The sequence below is a fragment of the Manis pentadactyla genome, chromosome 1 (genome assembly GCF_030020395.1).
Source record: "Manis pentadactyla isolate mManPen7 chromosome 1, mManPen7.hap1, whole genome shotgun sequence".
NCBI lineage: Eukaryota > Metazoa > Chordata > Mammalia > Pholidota > Manidae > Manis > Manis pentadactyla.
The window spans coordinates 169,027,518-169,048,025 of record NC_080019.1 but is presented as its reverse complement, the minus strand read 5'-3'; the positions used below and the strand labels follow the sequence as shown (position 1 = coordinate 169,048,025).

The window sequence follows — 20,508 nt, the reverse complement described above, 5'->3', positions numbered from 1 at the left end:
CCTCTAGGGTCAAGGTCTTCCATAATTGTTTGCGTCCTCATCAAATCTAAGTTTCTTGTGTCTCCCAACACTTCATTTTTTTCTAGTTCATCCCTCTGCACATCGTAAAATTAAGTTACCTTTAAAATTTTTTTCCTTATCCTACGCCAGCCAGGTGGTGCACATACAATCTCTCACTTACTCTTCCAAGTAATGATGCAGGGTTGTTAAAACAACTGTCATTTTTACAGATGAGGGAATCAGACCGATGGGATTTGAATCTATATTCTTCTGGCACTGAGGTTTAGTATGCTTTTTCCATTAATAGATCCATAATCCCTTATCTGCAATTTCCACATCCAAAGAGCTCTAAAAATCACAAAATGTTTTTTTCTCAAAACTCTTTTGGCAAGAAAAAAAAACTGGTACAAACTGATGTGAGGTGCATTATCATGTTCATTTATCTCAACTGGTGTGATCAATAATGTTAGGACTCTGTGCAATGCTTCTTATGCTAAAGTATGCTATTTCTTAAAGTTTAAGGAAGAAGCAATAAGTCCCAGACCAGAGTCCCCTACCATCCTGAGAGGTGCAGGGCCCCTTCTCTCCTAGCAGCAACCCTGTGGAGAAAGTGAAGACAAGCATGTTGGAACTCGGAACACAGGCCTGCAGCCAAGCCAAAGCGCTAGTCCACGTGGGCTGATCCTGGAGTTCTCATCCAGGTCCCAGCAGGCTGATGCAAACTGGCTAAGCAGCTCTTCTTAATAAGCAGACTTAGTCCATGGCAGAGTAATACAAATCTCCCAATTTGGCTATTGAGGAGAGAAAATTAAATCCTGCGGCTGACAGAGGGGCCCATCGAAACAAAAGGCAAGAGAAAAACAAGCCAGTTGGATGATCTTTGTTCAGAATAACAAGATGTTTGAATTACACAAGCCCCTACATCCAGGGGTGTCTAGATGAGTAGCCCTCAGTCACAAACCCAATCATGCTCTTAAAAACACTGGGCTAGACAGAAGTATACTGGGTGTTCACAATGGAGCTATACAGGCTCAGGAGAAGGAGACTCAGAAGAGGTATCAGCCCTGACTGGAACCTAGGACCTGAGACTCTCACCCTGGAATATCCTTCTATAGTGAGTGGTGTGCTTCAATTCTTTCTTCCTAATAAAAGGGAGTAAAACCCAGCCAAAAATACAGCCTCAACAGGTCTCTGAGATACGGAAATCCAGCAAGAATGTGACATGGGAAGGGGCTGATAGGTGTAATATTAAAGGGTTGCCACTCACAGTGTCTAGAAATCTAAAACACACTATTAAGAGTTCTAAGAGAAGTATGAGATGAGTGTGGGGTCTTGGTCTCTGCCTCCTACAAGAAGACATAGACCAGTGAAAGAAGCTATAGAATCTCCAAGATTCTGTATGTCTTTATTTCCCTTCCTTTGCCTTTTTCTTGAATTTCAGCTGTTTCCCTCTGCATAAGAATTCTCTAAGGTCCCTCTGAGCTTAAGAGTTTTATGATCTAATATCTTGGACACAGTAGATAAAAATCTTGTTCTCCATCTCCTGTACTCACAAAGTCTTGTTGGAAAAGACAAAGGAAAAGCTGTTTCCCTTAAATTTCTAGACCAAAGGCATTTGGAGGAAATTAGCAACCAAAACTTAAATCCAAATAGTGGCCATTTCTTTAGTTTTGCATTATTTTTTCCCTAATTAAGAGGAGAGTAAAAGCTGGTTCTGAGTGGCAGTCCAGCCAGTGAGCAGCTCTGTTTTTCAGGGAGAATCTTCAAGGTGGGATGAAAGGAGGAACACATGCAGATAACTTATGATTTACTCATTCAGCTTCAATTTTCCAGATGTGGAGAATCTTGAAGCTGGGAAGGGCCTCATAGATTATCTTATCAGCAGTTCCCCAACCTGGGAGCCTTAAACAGGTAGGGCTGAAAGGCAAAAAAAAAAAAAAAAAAAAGAGTGGTTCTAAAAGCTTTTCTTAAATCACTTAAAAAGCCTAAAAGGAATCATACATTTGACTTTCAACAAACTCCCCAACTGATGATGATGCCAAGCAATCCAGATGTTTGCAGAAAGCGAATGATGGTTTGAGACTCTGGGTGGCTGATGATGACATTGTTGCAAAATAGAGGAATGGCAGCCTTAGAGGTGACAAAATTGGGAACCCAAGACCTAGATTAAATCTCACTTGTAGGTTTGATAACTGAGATTCTTAGTGAATTGTGACAAGTTATTACAGAATGACTGGGTGGGCTTTTCAGAAACTCCTGTGGCAATAAACTAATTTCTGCCTCTCGGCTTAAGTAAAGCCTCTGAATGAATGAATGAAGATTTTAATGTTTTGTTAAGCCCAAGATTAGGTATGAACAAGTAGCATTTCATGTTGTCACATTTTTATTCTGCTCAGAATAGGATGCTGAAGGAACTCGAAACAGAAGATAGCCTGCTTTCCCCAATTTTTCTTGGAGGCCCAGCCTTTGGCCCAAACCTTAGAGTGGGGTGCAGACATGAACTCAGTCCCTCTATGTTTTATAGGAATAGGGAAGTACCAGCCCCCACAGCTGAAGTCCTATTTATAGAGGCAGTCTGTTACTAATGTATTGAATAGTGCTTAAGATTCAGGAGTTTGCTTTCCAGTGCTAAACAAGCAACTGAAATAGGCTCCACCTGAATCTTTTGATGATTGTACTGTGTGTAAGTTACCACACAATCTCACAAAACTGAAGTGTCCATAGAGAACAGTAATTTCCAATACTAGGAAGTTATCTATGTGTGTATAGGTATGTGTGGGGAAGCAGGCTCTGAGAGGACAGGGAAGTTGAAAGAGCAGCAGAATCTATTGCTATATTTTGTTCTTCATCCCATCTGGAAAATCATTTCTGCTCATATGAATGCCCTTGGCTGTCAGGGAAGATACAGTGTTCCAAAAAAGCACTTCCAGACTAACTTGCATTATGATTAGGTAATACTGACATTGATTTCCTCAAATTTCCTTGGCGTTGAGCATCAGGTAGCTGGGGCCATGTGAGGAGGTGCACTAAGAGAGTGAATCTGTCTTCAGGACTGCTCAAGCAGGGAAGGTTTGCATAGCTTCTAGAGAAATGTTCAAGAGGAAACAGAACCCTTCATATTTACCCACCTCATTTCAATGAGATCTAAACATGCTTAGCCTCACTTAGATTTCAAGAGGACTTGAAAAAATCCAAGAAAAACTTGAAAAAGAATGTTTAAGGTTATCATTTTGTCCTTATGTTCTGAGAAGGCACGACGAGGTGGGAAGAGGATTCAATGTCAAGATTAGAATTGGAAGAGAGGTGCTAGTCATGACTGTTTGCTTTCCCAAGGCTATAGCTCATGCTTTTTTATTTATTTTCTTGAGCTACCACGAAATTCATCATTTTAAAGTGTACAACTCAGCAGGTTTTAGTACATTCATAAGGTTCTACAATCATCACCACTGTCTAATTTTAGAACATTTCATCCCCGCAGAAAGAAACCCTGTGGCCATTAGCAGCCTTGTAGGCTTCCTTCCTATGTAGGGATGCCTCATGTATACACCATTACTCATACATTCAGTAAATATCTATTGAGCACCTTCCAAGCTTCAGGCAGGAGGAACATTGGGCTTAGAAGGAAACCTACCCTTTGCAGCAGAGGCACCCATAGCACTAAGGGAGCGAAGTCTTTTGTAGGGTGACAGTAAAGTCGGCAGGTGGGTAAGGGTGGCTCTACGGGAGCTGTGAGGGAGGGACTGCGATTGACAGAAAGTATATAGAGGGGTTATATGTTCTGTAGGAAGGTTCACTCTGCCGCTTAGTTTCCTTTTAAATACCCCAAAGCTCACTTTCAGTGTTGGCCCGCAAACCAAACCCTGCATGTTTCCAGACCCCTATGTCCCTCGTCTGCATTACCTGCTCAGTGTACATCCAGCTGCACAACTTCTTTCCACCTTTGATAATTTCCATTTTCTTTTCTTTCATTTAGTTTTCTCTTGTATGTTTCCCCAATTATTTTCCCCTATAAATCTCTTTTTTCTTTTTTTCACTTTTCCTTTTTACCAGTCTTGCCCCTCCCACGCACAGCACCTAGCAGCCTTGGGTGGAAGAGCTGCCAGAAGGGACTGTTTGGTCCATCCACACTGACATTTAGAGCATGTGTGAACTCTCCTGGATGGTCTCTCCTTTCCTGCAATGCCATTCTTTATAATTATATTAAAATAAAACAATATCTAGTAGCTCCTACTGTGAACCAGACACTGTATTAAACTCTTTACTGGCTTTATCTTATTTAATCCTCACAACGGTCCAATAAAATAGGTGCTACCATAGTCTCCAATTTACAGATGGGAAACCCCAGGCTTTGAGCCTTTAAATCACTTATTTAATATCATAAACTAGTAAATGGAGGAAAGTCAACCCAAGGCCGCTGGGTTTGACCGCAGAGCCTGAACTGTGACTTTATAACGCCGTACTTACTTTCTGGGGTTCTATCTTTCTCCCGACCACCTCCCACGTAAGCTACCTCCCCCTCTCTTCCTGCAGTGAACTCTGCAGTAAGGCTGGCCTCTCTCCAGCCTCAGCAAGCTGGAGGATCCTTGGCATGGGCTCAGCTTTGAGCTCCATGGAGCATTGTAACTGCTGGCACTAGGGCAATAAAATCTTAACGGTCTCCAGAAAAAAAAGCTGTAAATTCCTCTGAAGTCCCACTTTGGGTGTAAGGGTGCACACATCTCTTCCCCCTCCTTTTTTCCTACCTGCCCCCCCACCAAGAACTGCCCCTGGGTTTCATGAAAGGAGCTATGCATTCAAACAAGGCACAAAATTCCCAGCAGCCTCCAGCTGCAGTCAGGGTTGTGTTTGGTCTAAGGAACTTTCTTAACTAAAAAAAAAACAACAAAAAACCAAAGACCTTTTGGAATCAACTTTGTTCATTATCACAGACACATAGCTTACGCCTTGGGGAGCTTTATAGAGAAAAACGAAGAGTCAGGAAAATGGCCAAGAAAAGCAAGAGAAGGGAAACAAGGACAGCTCTGAGCATGTAAAGATGCCCAGAAGAAAACTGAAAATGATACCCAATGGGTTCCTCTCTTGGGTTATTTTAATATTGTTACCTGGGCCTTGACAAGCCAGCTGTGGTCTTTCTGGAAAATGCATCTGGTTATTTGGAACTGAGCTGGGAAATAAATATCAGCAGTCTCCTGAGAGGGAATGAAAGCTCATTCAGGGAGCAAGTGAACAGATCTTGGGAACACCTCGGGGGCTGGGACATGAAGAGTAGCAAAGGGGCCACTTTAAGAGTCTCCTTTCTGCCCCTGCCTGATAATTGACTCACATTTAGAGAGAGTGTGAAAGAGGGACAATGACCTGGGAAAGAGACCACTGTGACAGATACCTTGGGAACCATGTGGCCTAAGTCCTAGCCATCATACCACACAAAATTGCTTTAATTTCTCCCCCAAGAAGAGACAGTCCAAAGTGGGGCCCAGAGGGCTGAGCTCAGACAGACTGCATGTGCACATGGAGGATGGGTGAAACCCAGGGGTCCAGGGGCTTGATAAACATAACAAAAGGGTTTTATGTGACCTCTGTGATAAAACTCAAAATGTATTTGTGCAAATTCTGCTTCCCTCTTTGTTTCTAAACCCCTGTGCATTTCACAGGAAATTAAATCTGTGCTTGTCAGATTCCTTTAACCTCATTGAAATGAGGGTGGGTTGGAGTTGGCTTATGATCCAGAAACTCTAGGTTTGTTTCTTTTATTAACTTTCAATGCTTTTCTGATCAAGACTGAAGAACAATGGCAGGGCCCACAGCAACCAGGTCTATCCTTCAGGGGCCAGGTGGTCACAGACACAACTGCTGCCAACTGTGTGTGACTCTGTGTGTGCGTGCATGCTCACATGTGCATGCACATACATGTGTGGGTGTGGAGAGGAGAGGGCTTGGGAGTGGATACTTTGCTCTACCACTGTTTGCTGAACCCCAAATCTAATTGAGCCAAATGCTTAAAGGAACTTTGGAATTTGCCTTGTTCTTATCTTCAGATGTCATTTAGGGAGGAATATGCTAAGTTTTTCTATTTTCTGTGTTTCATTAAAGGCTCCTTGAGGGCAGGAATAGTGTCTTAGGCATTTCTGTCTCTCAGAGTCTAGCAGAGTGCCTGGCACCCAGTAGGTGCTCAATTATTGCTTTTGGAAGGTAAATAGAAATTCTTCATGGAGCCCCTCAGCCTCCCTTGTCCCTCCTTTTCCTTCTTTTCCTCTTGTAGGTCTGAATGCATTGTTTTTCCCTGAAGCCTCCAGACTTCTCTTTCCTTTTTCTTTTTTGACTTAAAGAAAATTACCTGCATACAGATGACTTCCAAATCCCTTTGCTCCCACACCTCCAGACTGCCACCCCATCTCCACTTTCTGGCTTTTGGGAACCTTATTTCGGGAGGTTGGCATCTCACAGGGGTAAGGCTGAGGCCACTCTTCTGTGGCCCTTTACCTGGCAGGGCTTCCTTCTCTGAACAAGTCTGGGGCGGAAGCCTCAGATTTCTGTGCTGCTGTCATCTGGTGACAAAGTGGGGTAGTGCAATCTGCTGCTGTCCCAGGGTGAAATGGATCAGTCACCCCTGGGCAACAGAATCAGGGGAGGGCCTGGGGCGTGCAGAAGGAAGGCGGTCTGAGGTTGTGAGGCCCGACGTGATGTCTGTGGCAGAGCCTGGCAAACAATGCTGTTGGACAAGGTATATGGTTACCAGTGAGAATGCCATCCTTCAGTGGGACACTCCAGCCCTTTAAATTGCCTTTCCTCCCAATTTCAAATTCAGAGACATAGTTGTCTCAGTTTCCTATAGAGAGAGCTGAGTCCAACCTTTCTTTACCACAAATGTGAAGGAATGACCCCTACTCCCACTAAACCTAAGGAATGTTCCCTGGGAGGTTCCCTGACCAGGGGCCCACTGCACTGCCCCAAGGTCCCGCCCATCCCGGAACACTGCCTGTACAAAAAAGCCTTGCTCTCCACCTCACGCGTGCTCAGCTTTCTGAGGTTACTCTGCCAAGTCTGCACTGGTGTCATAATAAACCAGTTTTTTCTGATCCCTGATTGAGTGCCCTTTGTCTCTCTCTGTGCCGGTCCAATTTCCTTAACACAAACAGCTTAACCCTAAGAAGTTTCTGATTGCCTTTCAAGGCTCCAGCCTCCAGCCGTTAGCCCGACCCTGTGGTTCTACAGCTTTAGCATGATTCAGATCACCAAAAGGGCTTAAAACACAGGTTGCTGAGTCCCACTCGCAGAGTCTCCGTTCAGTAATTCTTGGTGGGGGCCCGAGATTTTGCATTTCTAACAAGTTCCTAGGTGATGCCAATGTTTCAGAGGAGCCACATGAGACCAACAGGCAGACAGATCCTCTCACTAGAAAGCACTCACTCATCGTTTCTTGGAGTTTAAGTAAGCACTACCATTTATTGAGCTTGCTTTCTGCTCAGCTTTTTGCATGCTTTATATCATTTAATCCTTACAACAAGGCTATGTGGCAGTTCCTATTAGCATCCTCATCTTAAGGAGGGGGAAACTGAGGCAGAGAGAGGTTATGTATCCTGCTCTATGTAAGTGGTGAAGCTAAGTCTCAAAGCTGGTCAGAACTGACTCTGAAGCTTGTGTATTAATCACTCTGCTATATTGCTTAAATGGTTTAAGGATTTTTTTCTCCTGCCTGGATGTCTTCTACCTTAGAAACATGGGGCCCTGCAAACAAGGTGCCCTTTCATTCTGAATCTCCCCCTTCCCAAATTTCTCTTTGCTGCTGGCTAAGTAAAGCAGGAGAAAACACATATTTAATCCCCATTAAGACCTACAGACTTTTTGGAAAGGAAGTCTAGTCTGATTTGGGCAAGAAACCTTAAGTATTGAAATTGTTAAAGAAAAGCAGTTTTATTGCCTCCAGTAACATATGGTAATACAAATGAATGACGGAGCATTTCCAAGAATTCCTCTTAGCCTTTTAAAATATACAAATATTGGTTCATTTGCATGTAAACAACTATATTAAAGATCAGGGGCTGATCATTTGGGTTCTGGTTAACAGATATAAGAATTTTGCCAGCTGAGTTTTTAGAGGCTTGCTCTGGTTAAGAACGCATGCTTTGGAACATCAGTCTCTTTAAGATCATCCTATCAAACGATGGCTTTCCTTCTGCTCCTCGATTCAGGTTTTGGTCTGTCAGGTGAGCTCTCTGGCAAAACCCACAAACATGGAACTAACTGTTCTGTCAAGGCAAAATATGATGCATACCTGGACAGCTAGGCTTTGATTTTAAATAAAGACAACTCAGACGTCTTGGTGCTTTGCCTGGCAGGGGATCCCGCACTTACTGAGAGTTTGTATTAAGTTACAGAATTTTTTCAGAGATTCTACTATACAGTGTATCTGCAGGGGACCAGGGAACCTGCAACATATATAATCTCATATTATATTTTGTTCTTTTTTTTTCTTAACAATGTTTATTCTCCATCATGCAATTCTAATGTATCACTTTGAGAAACATTTCCAGGTTGTGGGGAGAGCACGGGGACCAAGGAGGTTCCGCCACTTCAGTGGTTCCAACACTACCTGCACATTGGACTCATTTGCAGCTCTATTAAAAAACATCCATTCCCTGGGCTCTGCCAAATACATATGAAGACAGAATATTTAGGAATGGCTCAGACATCAGCATCAACAACTCTCTCAGTGATTCTAAAGTGGGGGCCAGTGCTGAAAGCTGTTAAGATAGTCAGATTGGGAGCAGCACAATTAGGGTATATTTAGCTGAGGGTAAAAAGTGAAAAAGTAGAGGCCAGGCTCTGCTGAACTTATAGGTGGCAGGGCCACACCCAGGACCATCTCTGTGGCCACTGGCCTAAGGTGCCTTGGGGCAGGGACTTCATGCTCACTTCTGGGGGCCGCTGCCAGCACACCGCCCTCTGTCCTGGGCTGCTCTCTGGCTGCTCAGATCTGGCAGCCACGCAAACTCCTGCAGCCCAGTGGTTTCTGAATGATATCCCTTCAGCTTCAGCCCAGGGACTCTGGCTTTTCTGTTTGTTTTCTTTTCTCTTTCTTATTTAAGAAGCTCAAGAGAACTTAAAAGCAGACCCTTGAAAGCTAAGCATTTCTAATCACATAAAGGTGTCTCTGCAGGGCCTGGGCTGGAGACGGTTTGTTTGGGGGGCTTTCATCTTTCTGTGTATCCCCTTCCTTCTTCAAACAATCTTTCTGGGCTCTTATCCACCCAGCTTCTTTGCTGACACCCACCCCCATCATCCCCGTGTTTGGGGCCCAGCGGGTAAAGGAGCGGAGGGGGGTGGCCGAGGGCCTGAGGGGGAAGGGAGGGAGCAGTCGGCCCCCATGCTGGGCCCAGGGAGACTTTGTGAGAAAGCCCCGCTCCATCTGCAGCCCAGCCCGGTGGGAGTCAATTAATTCTGAATAACCTAAACCGACAGAGGTATTTGCATTCACAACCTGACTGATGACCGTATAAAATTGATTTATGAATTAAAGTGCTTCCCCTCCCTTTATCCCAATTCAGGCTGTAATTGATTATACGTGCTGCAGCGAAATTAAATAAAAGAAAATTAAAAAGAAAAGAAAAAGGAAAGTGAAAAAAGAGAGGCCCTTGCTTGGCGGTCTGGCATTCTCAGGGCTCCCCAGGATTAGCCATTCTATTCATCACTTATCATTTTTTATTCAAAAAGTTACTTCCCCCTTTGTCTCCACCCCACCGCAGCCGCCCCCCACCGCTGCTATTGCCGGCGTTCTCCTCTTGGGCCTCTTCCCACTTGCCGATCCTTTGGGGTGTAACGAGCCAGTTACCCTCAGGTTCCCGGGACAGGGAGAGAAGCAAGGAGGAGCAGGACTCACTCGGGGGGCCCCCGCACCCACGAACACCGGAGGAGTAAGCACAGGGGTCTGCCAGCGCCACTTCCCTCTTCTGGGCTGGCCTCTCAGCTTGTTCCTTTTCTGACAGTCCCCCCACCGCCACAGGCATACAATCAAAATTCCCTTGGCAGAAATTGTCTCATCAATATGTTCTCAATAAGGAATACATGAATGATACACTTTTTAATGGCTCGTTCCTCTCAGCAGAAATGTACCAAGAATACAGTGTTTAAGTAAAGGAATGAATCTGTAAGTGTAGCATTTCAAGCCCCTTCTACCTAGGGGGAGGACAGTTTTCCTGGACGGAGGAGAGTTGGAGTAGGGGAACAGAAGAGTGGAATTCAAACCACCTAAATAGCATGAGGACAGGTTTGGGAAACAGTTGGACCAGGACTGTGGAAATTCTAAGTTAGCTGTTCTTGAGCAAGTCATTTAATCTTTCTTGCTTTCATTGGCTCCTATGTGAGATGGAGAAAACTGCCTAAACCGAGGTGATACATGTAAATCCCCTTGAAATGTGGCTCAGCAGAAATGGCAGGTGTCCTGCAAACATTAGAGCCTCCTTCTTTGCTCATTCTGCTTAGGAAACAACGCAGTGCTGACTCAAGAGTTTTCTGGCAGTAGGATAATCAATGGCTCTCTCCCTACTCAAACCCAGTGTTGCTATTGCAATGTCAAACAGAGAACTGTTTTTCATTGCCAAACCAGATCTTCAGAGCAAACTGTTTTCTTTACTTCTGTACCCTCAGAGACCCTGATACCCCAAATCCATCATAATTAAGCCATCCCACTCCATTTGCACCAATTGCTTCTTCCCCTTCCATCTCAGGACTGCTAGCATTTGATCCCCAGTTCCTGCTACCTCTTTTCCTGCTTCCACTGCTGTCTCAAAAAGCCCTCTTTCTACTGTCTCCTCCTACTGTCTTTGACAGATACCGTATAGACTTTCTCTAAAGTGTTAATGTGCAGTTTTACGGGTATCTCATATGAAGTGCTCTTGGCCGCATTCAACAGAAAATCAAAGAAGGGAGAGGTTGCTTGTCTTTGGCCAGAAGAAGCCCACTTTGCTGACAGCCAGCATGTTGCTTGTACTCTCCAACTAGGAGCTCTTCTGGAAACAGAATCTCTGAAAGAGTGTGGAGTGTGAATTCCTGAAGAATCACCACAAGAAAAGTGAAATGGACCTTCTTTTGGGAATGTTCGAGAGGTAAGTTACATAATGAGAAAGTTTCCTAGAGCTGCCTAAACATCTGTACATAAGGAGCAAACCCGAGAGGAAGTTTGAAGTGGTTAGGAACCCCATGCTCACCATCCCAGGAGGGCTGAACTGCTGCACCTGGGGGTGGGATCAAGCATCTTGAAACTTAACAGGGCTACTCTACTCAGGCTGATCCTTAAAACCCCTTTTTGAAATGCAATAAGGGAAGGAAAAGACTCAAGCTATTTTCAGTCCTTTCCTGCTTGGTGTGAAAGGAAGAGAGCAGAGCCAGAGGAGACAGCCCACCTGTGCAACTTTGCTAGTGGAAGACCCCACATCACAGGAAAAAAAAGCATTTTAATGTATATAGAAGTCAAGAGGATGGCCAATTAACATAGAGAAGAGCCCAATGGAAGAACTCTAAAGTAGTTCTAATTAGTAAGAACCTCTCTAAGTGAAAAGAATTTGATGACTATTTCCCGGAGACTGAAGCAGAGTTGAAAAACACACAGGTAGAGAGGTGTTCAGGGTGAGGTGTAAGTGCAGTGTATGGCTAGCTAGGGATTGGCTTCAGAAGATGAAAGCGGTCTGCCTGTGGGTTGTGGCTGGAAATGGCATTTCCAGGTGCCTTCTAAGTCAGAAGTCCAAGTTCCCTGGGCCAGAGGCCCTAGTGGGATCAGGCTCCTCTGGGTCAGCCAAGACTGCCTCTCATTCTCCACAGCGACATCTTAGAGTTCATCTCACCCAGGTCTGGAGCCAGACATCATGCAATTTGGACATACCTATGGCCTTAACCTCTGCTTTGTTAAGCCTGGAGGAGAACTAAGAGCAGTTGTGAGTGACCAAAGATCTGGAACCAGTCAGTCAACAAGGCAGGTGGGGAAGTGCGGGGATATAGAATTCTGAGAGGTTTGCTTCTGTCTCTCAACTTCAAAATGAGAAAAAATTGCATATGTATATTTATAGCATTTATTCATAACTGCAAAAACTTGGACTAATTTATTTTGTAATCTGAAGTTTGTACCTCTTTACCCCTTCACCTATTTCACCCTTACCACCCCTCCCCTATTTTGCCATTCTTAATGAGAGGCAGAAATGATTTCTGAAGACATAAGAATAGCTTGCTAATATATAGAAAAAGGTATATCCTGAAAGAGTAATACTGTTGGTGTTACTATTAGTCAGTGTCAGTAACCCTAACTAGCCATCACTGCAATGGTGCCCTGTCCCAAACTCAGAGCCGTCCCCCCATGGCACAACTCTGTTCTCACAGCAGAATCTGGTCCTCCTTAAACAATAACTTCCCCACACCTTTGTCAAGACAGAGACAAAGAGAATGAAAGGCCAAAACTCATATTTACAGCAAGGAGGGCAATCTGCAGACACTTGAAGAGTTATTGAAACCACAAAAGTGAGATCCTGAAATCTGTTTCATCATAAAGGCTCAATCAAAGATTCCTGGCAAGTCACTCAGCCACATCAAAACTTTCCTTTGAACATCTTTCCCCCTGGTGTCCTATGGGTTTGCTTTCCATTCTCTGCAGATGTTTCTCCTGGACTCTTCTCTACAAATGTTACAGAGAATCTCTCTTCTTTTGTTTAGAGAAAACCCAATCTTACTTCTGGTCTGTAACTTCAACATCTTCCAAAATTCTGGAATCATCTTCCCCATATGGTCCCACTATCACAGAGGCCCAAGCTGGACTCCAGCTCTCAACTCCGCTGCTGCCTGAGTTCCTGTGCCCTTGGAGTATTATCTTCCTACTTGCCAGAATCTGGCTCAGCCCAGACCAATGCATCTCCTATTCTTGTTAGGATACTTTGTCTCTGTGGCCCTGTTTCCCAATCAATTCAGCGTTCTTACACTAAGCAATCAGACTCAGGAAAATATGTCATTTATACATAGCATTCTCCCTAATTCAGCTCAGCAAATTTGCCTGACCTAAAAAATAAGGCTCTGAAGAATTGACAAAGAATAGGCTTTTTCCTTGTAACCTGGTTCTGAAGCTAAGATGTATACAAGTTAAACGAAGAGAACAAATCCAGGCCAAGATAATAAATAAGGGCTTGATGAGGTGCTGTCCATATATATAAATGCCAAGAGAATTCAAAGAAAGGAATAGATACCTGTGGGAAAGGCTTGTCAGTGAAAACTTCTGGGAAACACTGATGTGCAATATCTAATAGAAAATGTGCTTGGTCTAATGTACACACCTTCCTTGGTCCAGCAAAGTGATTAAAAACAATCACAGTTTGACTCTTCTGGAAAAGACACAGTGAAATAGTAAAACCATCCCCGCACCCCTCCCCACCCCCCAAAAAAGCAATGAAAAAATTAAATAGTAAAAAACTTCACCGATCATATGTTTTCAATTGAGATACTTAGTAAACTTTCCCCACTTCATCTGATTTAAAGCTTTAAACCAAGTGATTTCAGAACACCTCTTATGTTATCCTTTCCTTCTCTTTTTATTTTGCCTTAACTTCTGGTGGTATTGGATTGGGAAATTAATAGGATAAAACATAAAAGCAGGAAGACCAGAAGTAAAGCTGTCAAACATAACTAAGGGAGCATCAAACAGGAAGCTGTAAATAGTTTAGAGCTCAGGATGGACATGGAGAAGGAAGTTGGAGAGAGGAAGAAAGAGGAACCGTGTTGACTGTGTTTTAAAAGGAAAGTCACTTCCAACCTCGCAAATGAACAGGCCACCAGAAAATCTGATGCCTGGCCATAACCTCCAAAGGCTGAGAAGCAACCATGTATGCACTCAGAGCACTGTTTAAGTCACTGACATTCTCTTTTTGGAAAAGGAGGATAATAATACCTCAGAGAGTACTGTGAGGCTTAAATTTAATTAAAGAAATAAAATAATTGATGCACATAAAGCATTTAGAAGAGTGCCTGGCACCATAGTAAATGCTATAGTATTGACTTTTATTATTCATGTGTGATAAACACATACAAAAGTTTAAAAAAAAGCAAACAAAAACCCAGTCACTCTTAGCATTTGGTTGGTATATTATTTTTAAGCAACCACGTATTTGCTCATTCCAAAATAAATGATATCCAGGCTGGAAAGGAGACAGGTTAAATGAATGTTCGGTCTGGATTTAATAACAAATCCATGTTTTTGTTCGGATGAGGAAATAAACTTTAATAGTTACATTAAAATGACCTTTTATTGCCTGATATTAAGATGTCCAAAACAAGACTATTTAAAAACACTTTTATTTTTGTCTACAAGACTGGCTTAAGGGGATAAACCAACATCACTAGAAATAGGGGCTCAGGCCGTTAGGAGAACCCTCTTCCAGTGACGGAGCCAGTGTCCCAAACCTGCTGGAAGAGCAAGCTGACCAGTTCCTTGAGTTTCCCCAGGGGCCCTACACAAGAGTCCCTGTGCCACACGAAGGCTCTCTGCTTGATTTGAATGGATAGCTTCATCAGAGGTGGGCTCCTGCCGGACTAGCCACATGCTGGAAGATGCAGGGAGAGCTTCCCTGGTGTGTTCATCCAGGACTGTGCGCTCCATGGAGAAAAGGAACAGCTGGCGGGAGAACTCTGCCATCCTGACTATTTTGAAAGGAATGTCACCACAACTGCCTCATTGCATTCTGCATATTTACTTCCACAGAACTGAACAGTGGGGACACACAGTATCTTAGCTGCCTTAATAAAATCTCTCCACACTCCTTCCAGCTCTCAGCATCTGTGAGTCTGATAGATTGTCCTAGTCCTCACTTCCTCAGGGTTACCTTAGAGAGGGAGAGCCTTCCCATTGTAGTTCAACCCGCAGTCTTCTTTGAAAAAGACACATTTCAGTTCCCCAAAAGTACTTTTTCTCAAAATACAGGAACTTGGTTTATCTAACTTCCTAGATATTCCCTATGAATATTCTAGAGGGAAATCTTCACTGAACAATGCTTAACTGGAGCAACCTGGAGAGTAGAGTCAGTACTGCTGCGTGGAGAAAATTCATCTCTTTAAAGGTCATTAAAGATTTGAGGAAGTGCAATTTTAAAGTGGTCTGCTATGAAGAATGTGCAGAAAATCTATCCCTAATACCAAAAAGCCAAAATTAATTTTAAAAGTTGTTTTGGTTGTGGAAAGTTGAATGTTTATACAAATATTAATTTTGAAATGAAGAACAAATACAGAAAGGCAAGGCCAGTAGTAAAGGAAAAGTCAAAGTCATATAAGTTTGTAAGTACCTGATAAACAATTCTGGTTTTGAAAAACAACTTGGAATTCTTAAGTTATTCAATGTTTACGACAGTGTGATATTCATAGCAGAGGTAATTGTTTCTATTTTTATTTTGAGTATCTTTACTATTAAAGACTGTTCTGAAAAGGTATGAATTCCTAGAACATAAAAATCCTTGGAAGATAATCTTCTGTGTGTCTTTGGTGAATCATTTTTCAAGGTGTGATAATGGTGCATCTTTTCCAATTTTCTTTTTGGACTAAACAATTTTAGCATGTTAAGATCATCATAATAGAAGGAAAAAAATAAGCATCCCCTCTTAAGAAAACAAGAGATTGCTCAATAAATAAGATCTGTTGTAAAATTAGATATTTGATTTCAACTCTGAAGATGAAGTTGTAAAAAGTTGGCTACTTTTGACTCTGAAGTGGGCCTTTGTAGCTGTTTTCTGAACCCCTGGAATAAAGAAGGTTGATTTGCGATGGAATCTCTGGAGCCTCTAGTCATATATTACAATATGTTGTAAATCCAGAGGGTACAATATAGATTTCACAGGGGGCCCTGGGGTTAATTGAAATTCCATCTGTTTCTTCCCTGTAGCAAACTTAGTATCCTGGGATATTAGCTTAGGATAAGATAAGAGATTTACAATCTTTTATTTTTAGGTTAAAGTACAAATTTGCCTAAATCTGCTCCTCCCTACTTTCTACCTCCTACCTCCAAATTTTAAAAAAGTTTACAAGACAGCCTTTATTTTCCCTACAGCTGCCCCCGAGGCAGCCTCCCCCTTCCTTCCAGTGCATGCCGGGCAATGCCATGTATTCTTAGACTCCCAAAGGCCCCCATTACTGTCAATTAGTTACGGAATGCTACAGGGATTCATGCCTGACAGCTCGGGTAAAGGCAGGAGAAATGGGCTCAGTAGGGAGCGAGGGGCCTAATTCTTTTTTGTGCACAAGAAATACCTTTCTCAGCAAGGCTTTTAATGGCCTTCCCCCTCTTTCTTTCCCTCTGCCCTAGTGTGCTGTGCCCCCCATGATCCTTACACATATCACATACACATACACTTCTATATTCACACACCAACATGTCTGTGTGGATATCACACAGGGCAGTGAGAACTCTAGTAGCAGGAGGCTCTGAAATGTCCTCAAAACCTCTGAAAATTCCAGAGTTTTAACATTCCAATTTATATCTCTGCTATAATCTGATTCTTAACTTCCCTTCTTTGGAAGGTTTCTTGTTACTAAGTGCCTCTTCTGCCTCTGGCTTGTTAGTGTATTTTCCTTCTGCAGCTCTCCTCCCTCCAAAGAAGAAATGCACTCTACCCGGCCACTGACCCTGGGTGGGGAACTCACCGCACTGTGCTACTGGGGGGGATTGGGGAGGCCTGTGGCTGTTATCTCCTACCGCTCCCACACTTTTCCTACTTCTTTCTCTACTCCTTGCCTTCCTCTCCTCTGCTTTTCCACAATTCTCCTTTTTCCTATCTGTGCCTAGATCATTCCACTTACTCTGGAGACTTGCAGCCAGGGATTTGATTTTACTCATTTATTTCTCTCTCTCCCCATCCTTATCCACCCTGAGTGTTTATCATAAAAGGATGAAAGACTTGTTTTGTTCACCAACATATCTGTACCTCATAGGACAGGACCTGGCACAAGGAGGAGCCCACTAATATTTGTTGAAAGTGAATGCATGACTGTAAAAACATTCGGTGCCACTGCTGGTACTCAGTGTTAAAGAGGTTCCAGCATCACACCAACATGGTCTACCTGCCTGGTCTGCTGTGTTTGCTCTTTTGTACGAGGACCATTCTTTTCTTACCATTCAAAACAAAGATAACTTGGAAAAAACCTAATAGGAAAATAACAGATCCCAATAGGACATAAATACAATGCTTAAAGTGATTATATTTCTCCAGAAGGGTTTGAGAATAATGACAGAGTAAAAATAGTAGATGATGACATACTAGAGAAAAACACTCTCCAGGGCAATTCATGCCTGGGTCCTGCATAGTTCCAGTCCCTTCCTCTCCTGGAGCCCACTCTAGAGCAGAGTGTTGAGAACCATTGCCCAAGGGGAGTGGCAGGAAGACATTTCCAGCCTGTCTAATCCAGACATCTGTAGAAGGTCAGAGAGGGAAAGTCCAGGAAGAGGGCAGTGTGATGGAAACAAGTGAGGGCTAAAGGGTGGATTGTAAACATTGGAGGGATTTCCTGAGCCTAGGAGGAAGGCTGCAGGCATCTCTATCAGGGCTTCTGTAATCTCAGGCATTATCTGTGGGTACTGCCACAGCAGGGCTCTGTCTGCAGAGCTCAGCTCACTTGCACTGTCAATCTGTCACCACCCACATAATACTGTAAGATTCCTCTGGGTTCATCAAGCTTAACATTTACACCATTTGAGATGAATTTCCAGTGCTCTCCATTTACCATATAGTGAAAATACTGCTTCTGAGGATTGTCCTGAGATACTGCATTTCTAGTAAGTGCCCTGATGATGTCATTGTTGCAGGTCCCCCAATACACTGAGTAGCAACACTACTTCACCAGCTTGGCGAAAAACAGAGAGAGCTCTGTAAAGACGGACTGACCAACCTGAGTGTAAAGATGAATTGACCAACCTGAGTTAAAGAAGCAAATGTCTCATTAATAAAGACTTTGATTCTCCAGATAAGAGAAAAGATGTGTTTATGATTATATTCTTGTATTTTTCCTTTCTGGTAACTGAGCATAGGAGGTGCTTGGAAATAATAACTCATCATCTAGATACACTAAAGCTGTGTGTCCAGTATAAATTTCAATTTTTTCTATGCACTTGAATTAGGTTCTATTACAAAGTTTCCTTTTTATTTGTTTACTTTTTGCCTTACACAATGCTTTAGCCAATGTGTGATAAATGAGGTTACTTGGAAGAGACTTCAACTAGCTGTCTTCCTCGCTTCTTTCCTACCTGCTAAAGCAAAGGCAAAAAGAGAAGATGAGGCAAGTTCCTACAGTTCCAACTGGTAGCAAAGAAACATGATTCTGAGTGCAAAGAAATACAACAGAATAGTCACACCTGTATATAGTTAATCCTGTCTAAAGTGTTTGCTCTCATAAATATGCAGGCTTGGGACTCAGTATACAGAGACAACTTGTATGTATAAATCCATGGAAACTCTGAGGAGAACAGCTAGCATTTGCTAAGCCTGAGTTAGGTGCTGGTTGGGGATCCAGATCCCAAAGGAGCACGTAGTCTAGTTAGAGAGATAATATAAGGAAAATAAAGCAATAATTTAAAATGTGAACTGTAATTTTACATAATTTTATAAACTTCCAGGGGTTTGTGGGAGTTAAAGGGAGTTTATGGGAAGAAGAGATTAATTTAGACCAACATAGGGAGGGTTTTCTGAAAGGCAGGATTGAAATTGGAATTTGAAGGAAGGTTAGGCCAGGAGAGATGGAAGTAGGAGGGGAGGGAGCATCAAAAAGCACAAAACAGTTGTGTGGATGCAGGAGCCCGTAAAATGTGTGGGAACTTATGAGCAGAACAAGCTGATGGAGTGATTTATTTGTTTAAAGGAAATATGATAGAGGGAGAAATGGTGGGAATGACAAAGCTGGGATTGGATTAAGAAAAGTCTTGAATGTTAGGCTAAGAAGGTTGGACTTGATTCTGTAAATACAATAATAATAATGCAGAACACTGGCTGTTTTGAGTAGAAAAGTACGTTTCAACAAAGTACTTTCATAGATTAATTTCAACAGTCCGAGTGTAAGGGGTAGGGGACAGAATCAGGATGGTTGTGAAGGGAACTGAGTGTGTGGGCTATAGAGTTATCTAAAGAAATCATAGACTTTAACAACTGATGAGTTATTATAATTAATGGATGGGCAGTGACTTCGAGGCTTGAAGTTAGTAGAATAAAAAATGAGCAGTACTGGCAGGCAAAATAAACTCCATTTGAGATATTCTAAATTTTAAGTAATAGCAAGACAGACAAGTGGAAAAATCTAACAGACAATTAGAGGGGTGACGATGTGACCCTGCTGAGAGATGGTCATTTCTGAAGCCCTGGGAATGGGGAACATCTCCAAGGAAACGTGCAGAGACTGAATCTGGGGACATGTCCATATGTGCAGCTTGGATGGAGAAACAGCAATAGGAGAAGCAGCAGAGGCACACTGGGAATTAAAGAAGAAAAGAGAGAAAGAGCGTCAAGATAGAGGCAGGGGGAGCAGTGCCAGACGCTAGAGAGATTCCCAGCACCGCCTGATCAAGGGGAGGCCCTCAGGGCTCCTGGAGCCTTTCCTGGTGGGGACGACATGGAGTGGAAGGCTGGAAGCCAGGTGACAGGAGATTCAGGGGTGAACCAGTCATAACAAAATTAAAATTTATGGACTTCGCTTTAGAGAAGAGAAAAATAGGAAGGAAGAAGCTGAGGGGAATAGGAAAAGCACGTATTTTGGTGTTTTTTAATTTATTGTAATGGTGATACAGATTTCTTTGTTTATTGATTAAGGGGAAGAAAAAATGGGTAGAGAAATATTGATGTTATCTAAAACCTTTGGAGGACAGAAATCTGAGGTGGTAACATCTTGAAGGAGACAGGCCCTCTGGTAAAAGCGTGGGCCGTATAAATGGCAAAGACGAAACAAAACAAAACCCAACCTCACACAACCCTGCCTCCACATATCTGGAAGAAGAGGGTACAGAGACAGAATAGGCTCTGGGTGTCCCGTCAGCCCAATACAGTAGCGCATGAGATTTCTTTCAAGCTCTGGGTCTGGAGGTAAAGTGGAAGAATGGAGAATGTGTGGACTGGCCATTGTATTAGGAAACGGGCAAAAGGTGAATAAAAAACATTGCTAAACAACAGTTGCAGTGAGCATGGGTTTGCCGAATGAGCACATGCACACCTAAACACACACACAGTGGGCTTCACTTGGGGACACGGACCCAACATAACAGACTGAGGAAGCGGAGGCGCCAGGAGGCAATGTGCTGAAGGCGTTAGCACCGAAGGGGCTGGCCATTGGGTCCACGTGGGGTTCATATACCTTGACTGGGATCATGCAGAAGCTATAGCATATCATCAGGAGAAAGATGATTAAGTATGGTGGACAAGGGCAAACAGGACACTATTTAAAAGGCACTTGTTGGGAATCAAGCAAAGGACAATACCTTACTGAGCACCGTGTGCTCAGCACTGGGCTAGGGCTTGT

General features: G+C 43.1%; 1 long non-coding RNA gene across 1 annotated transcript; it reads left to right on the top strand.

The window, feature by feature from the left end:
- The first annotated feature begins 968 nt into the window (after nucleotides 1-968).
- On the top strand, nucleotides 969-17,978 carry LOC118934251 (uncharacterized). The gene is made up of 3 exons (XR_005033408.2): nucleotides 969-1,114; nucleotides 10,999-11,102; nucleotides 17,816-17,978. It is a non-coding gene; the product is annotated as an uncharacterized LOC118934251 (long non-coding RNA).
- The last annotated feature ends 2,530 nt before the right edge of the window (nucleotides 17,979-20,508 follow it).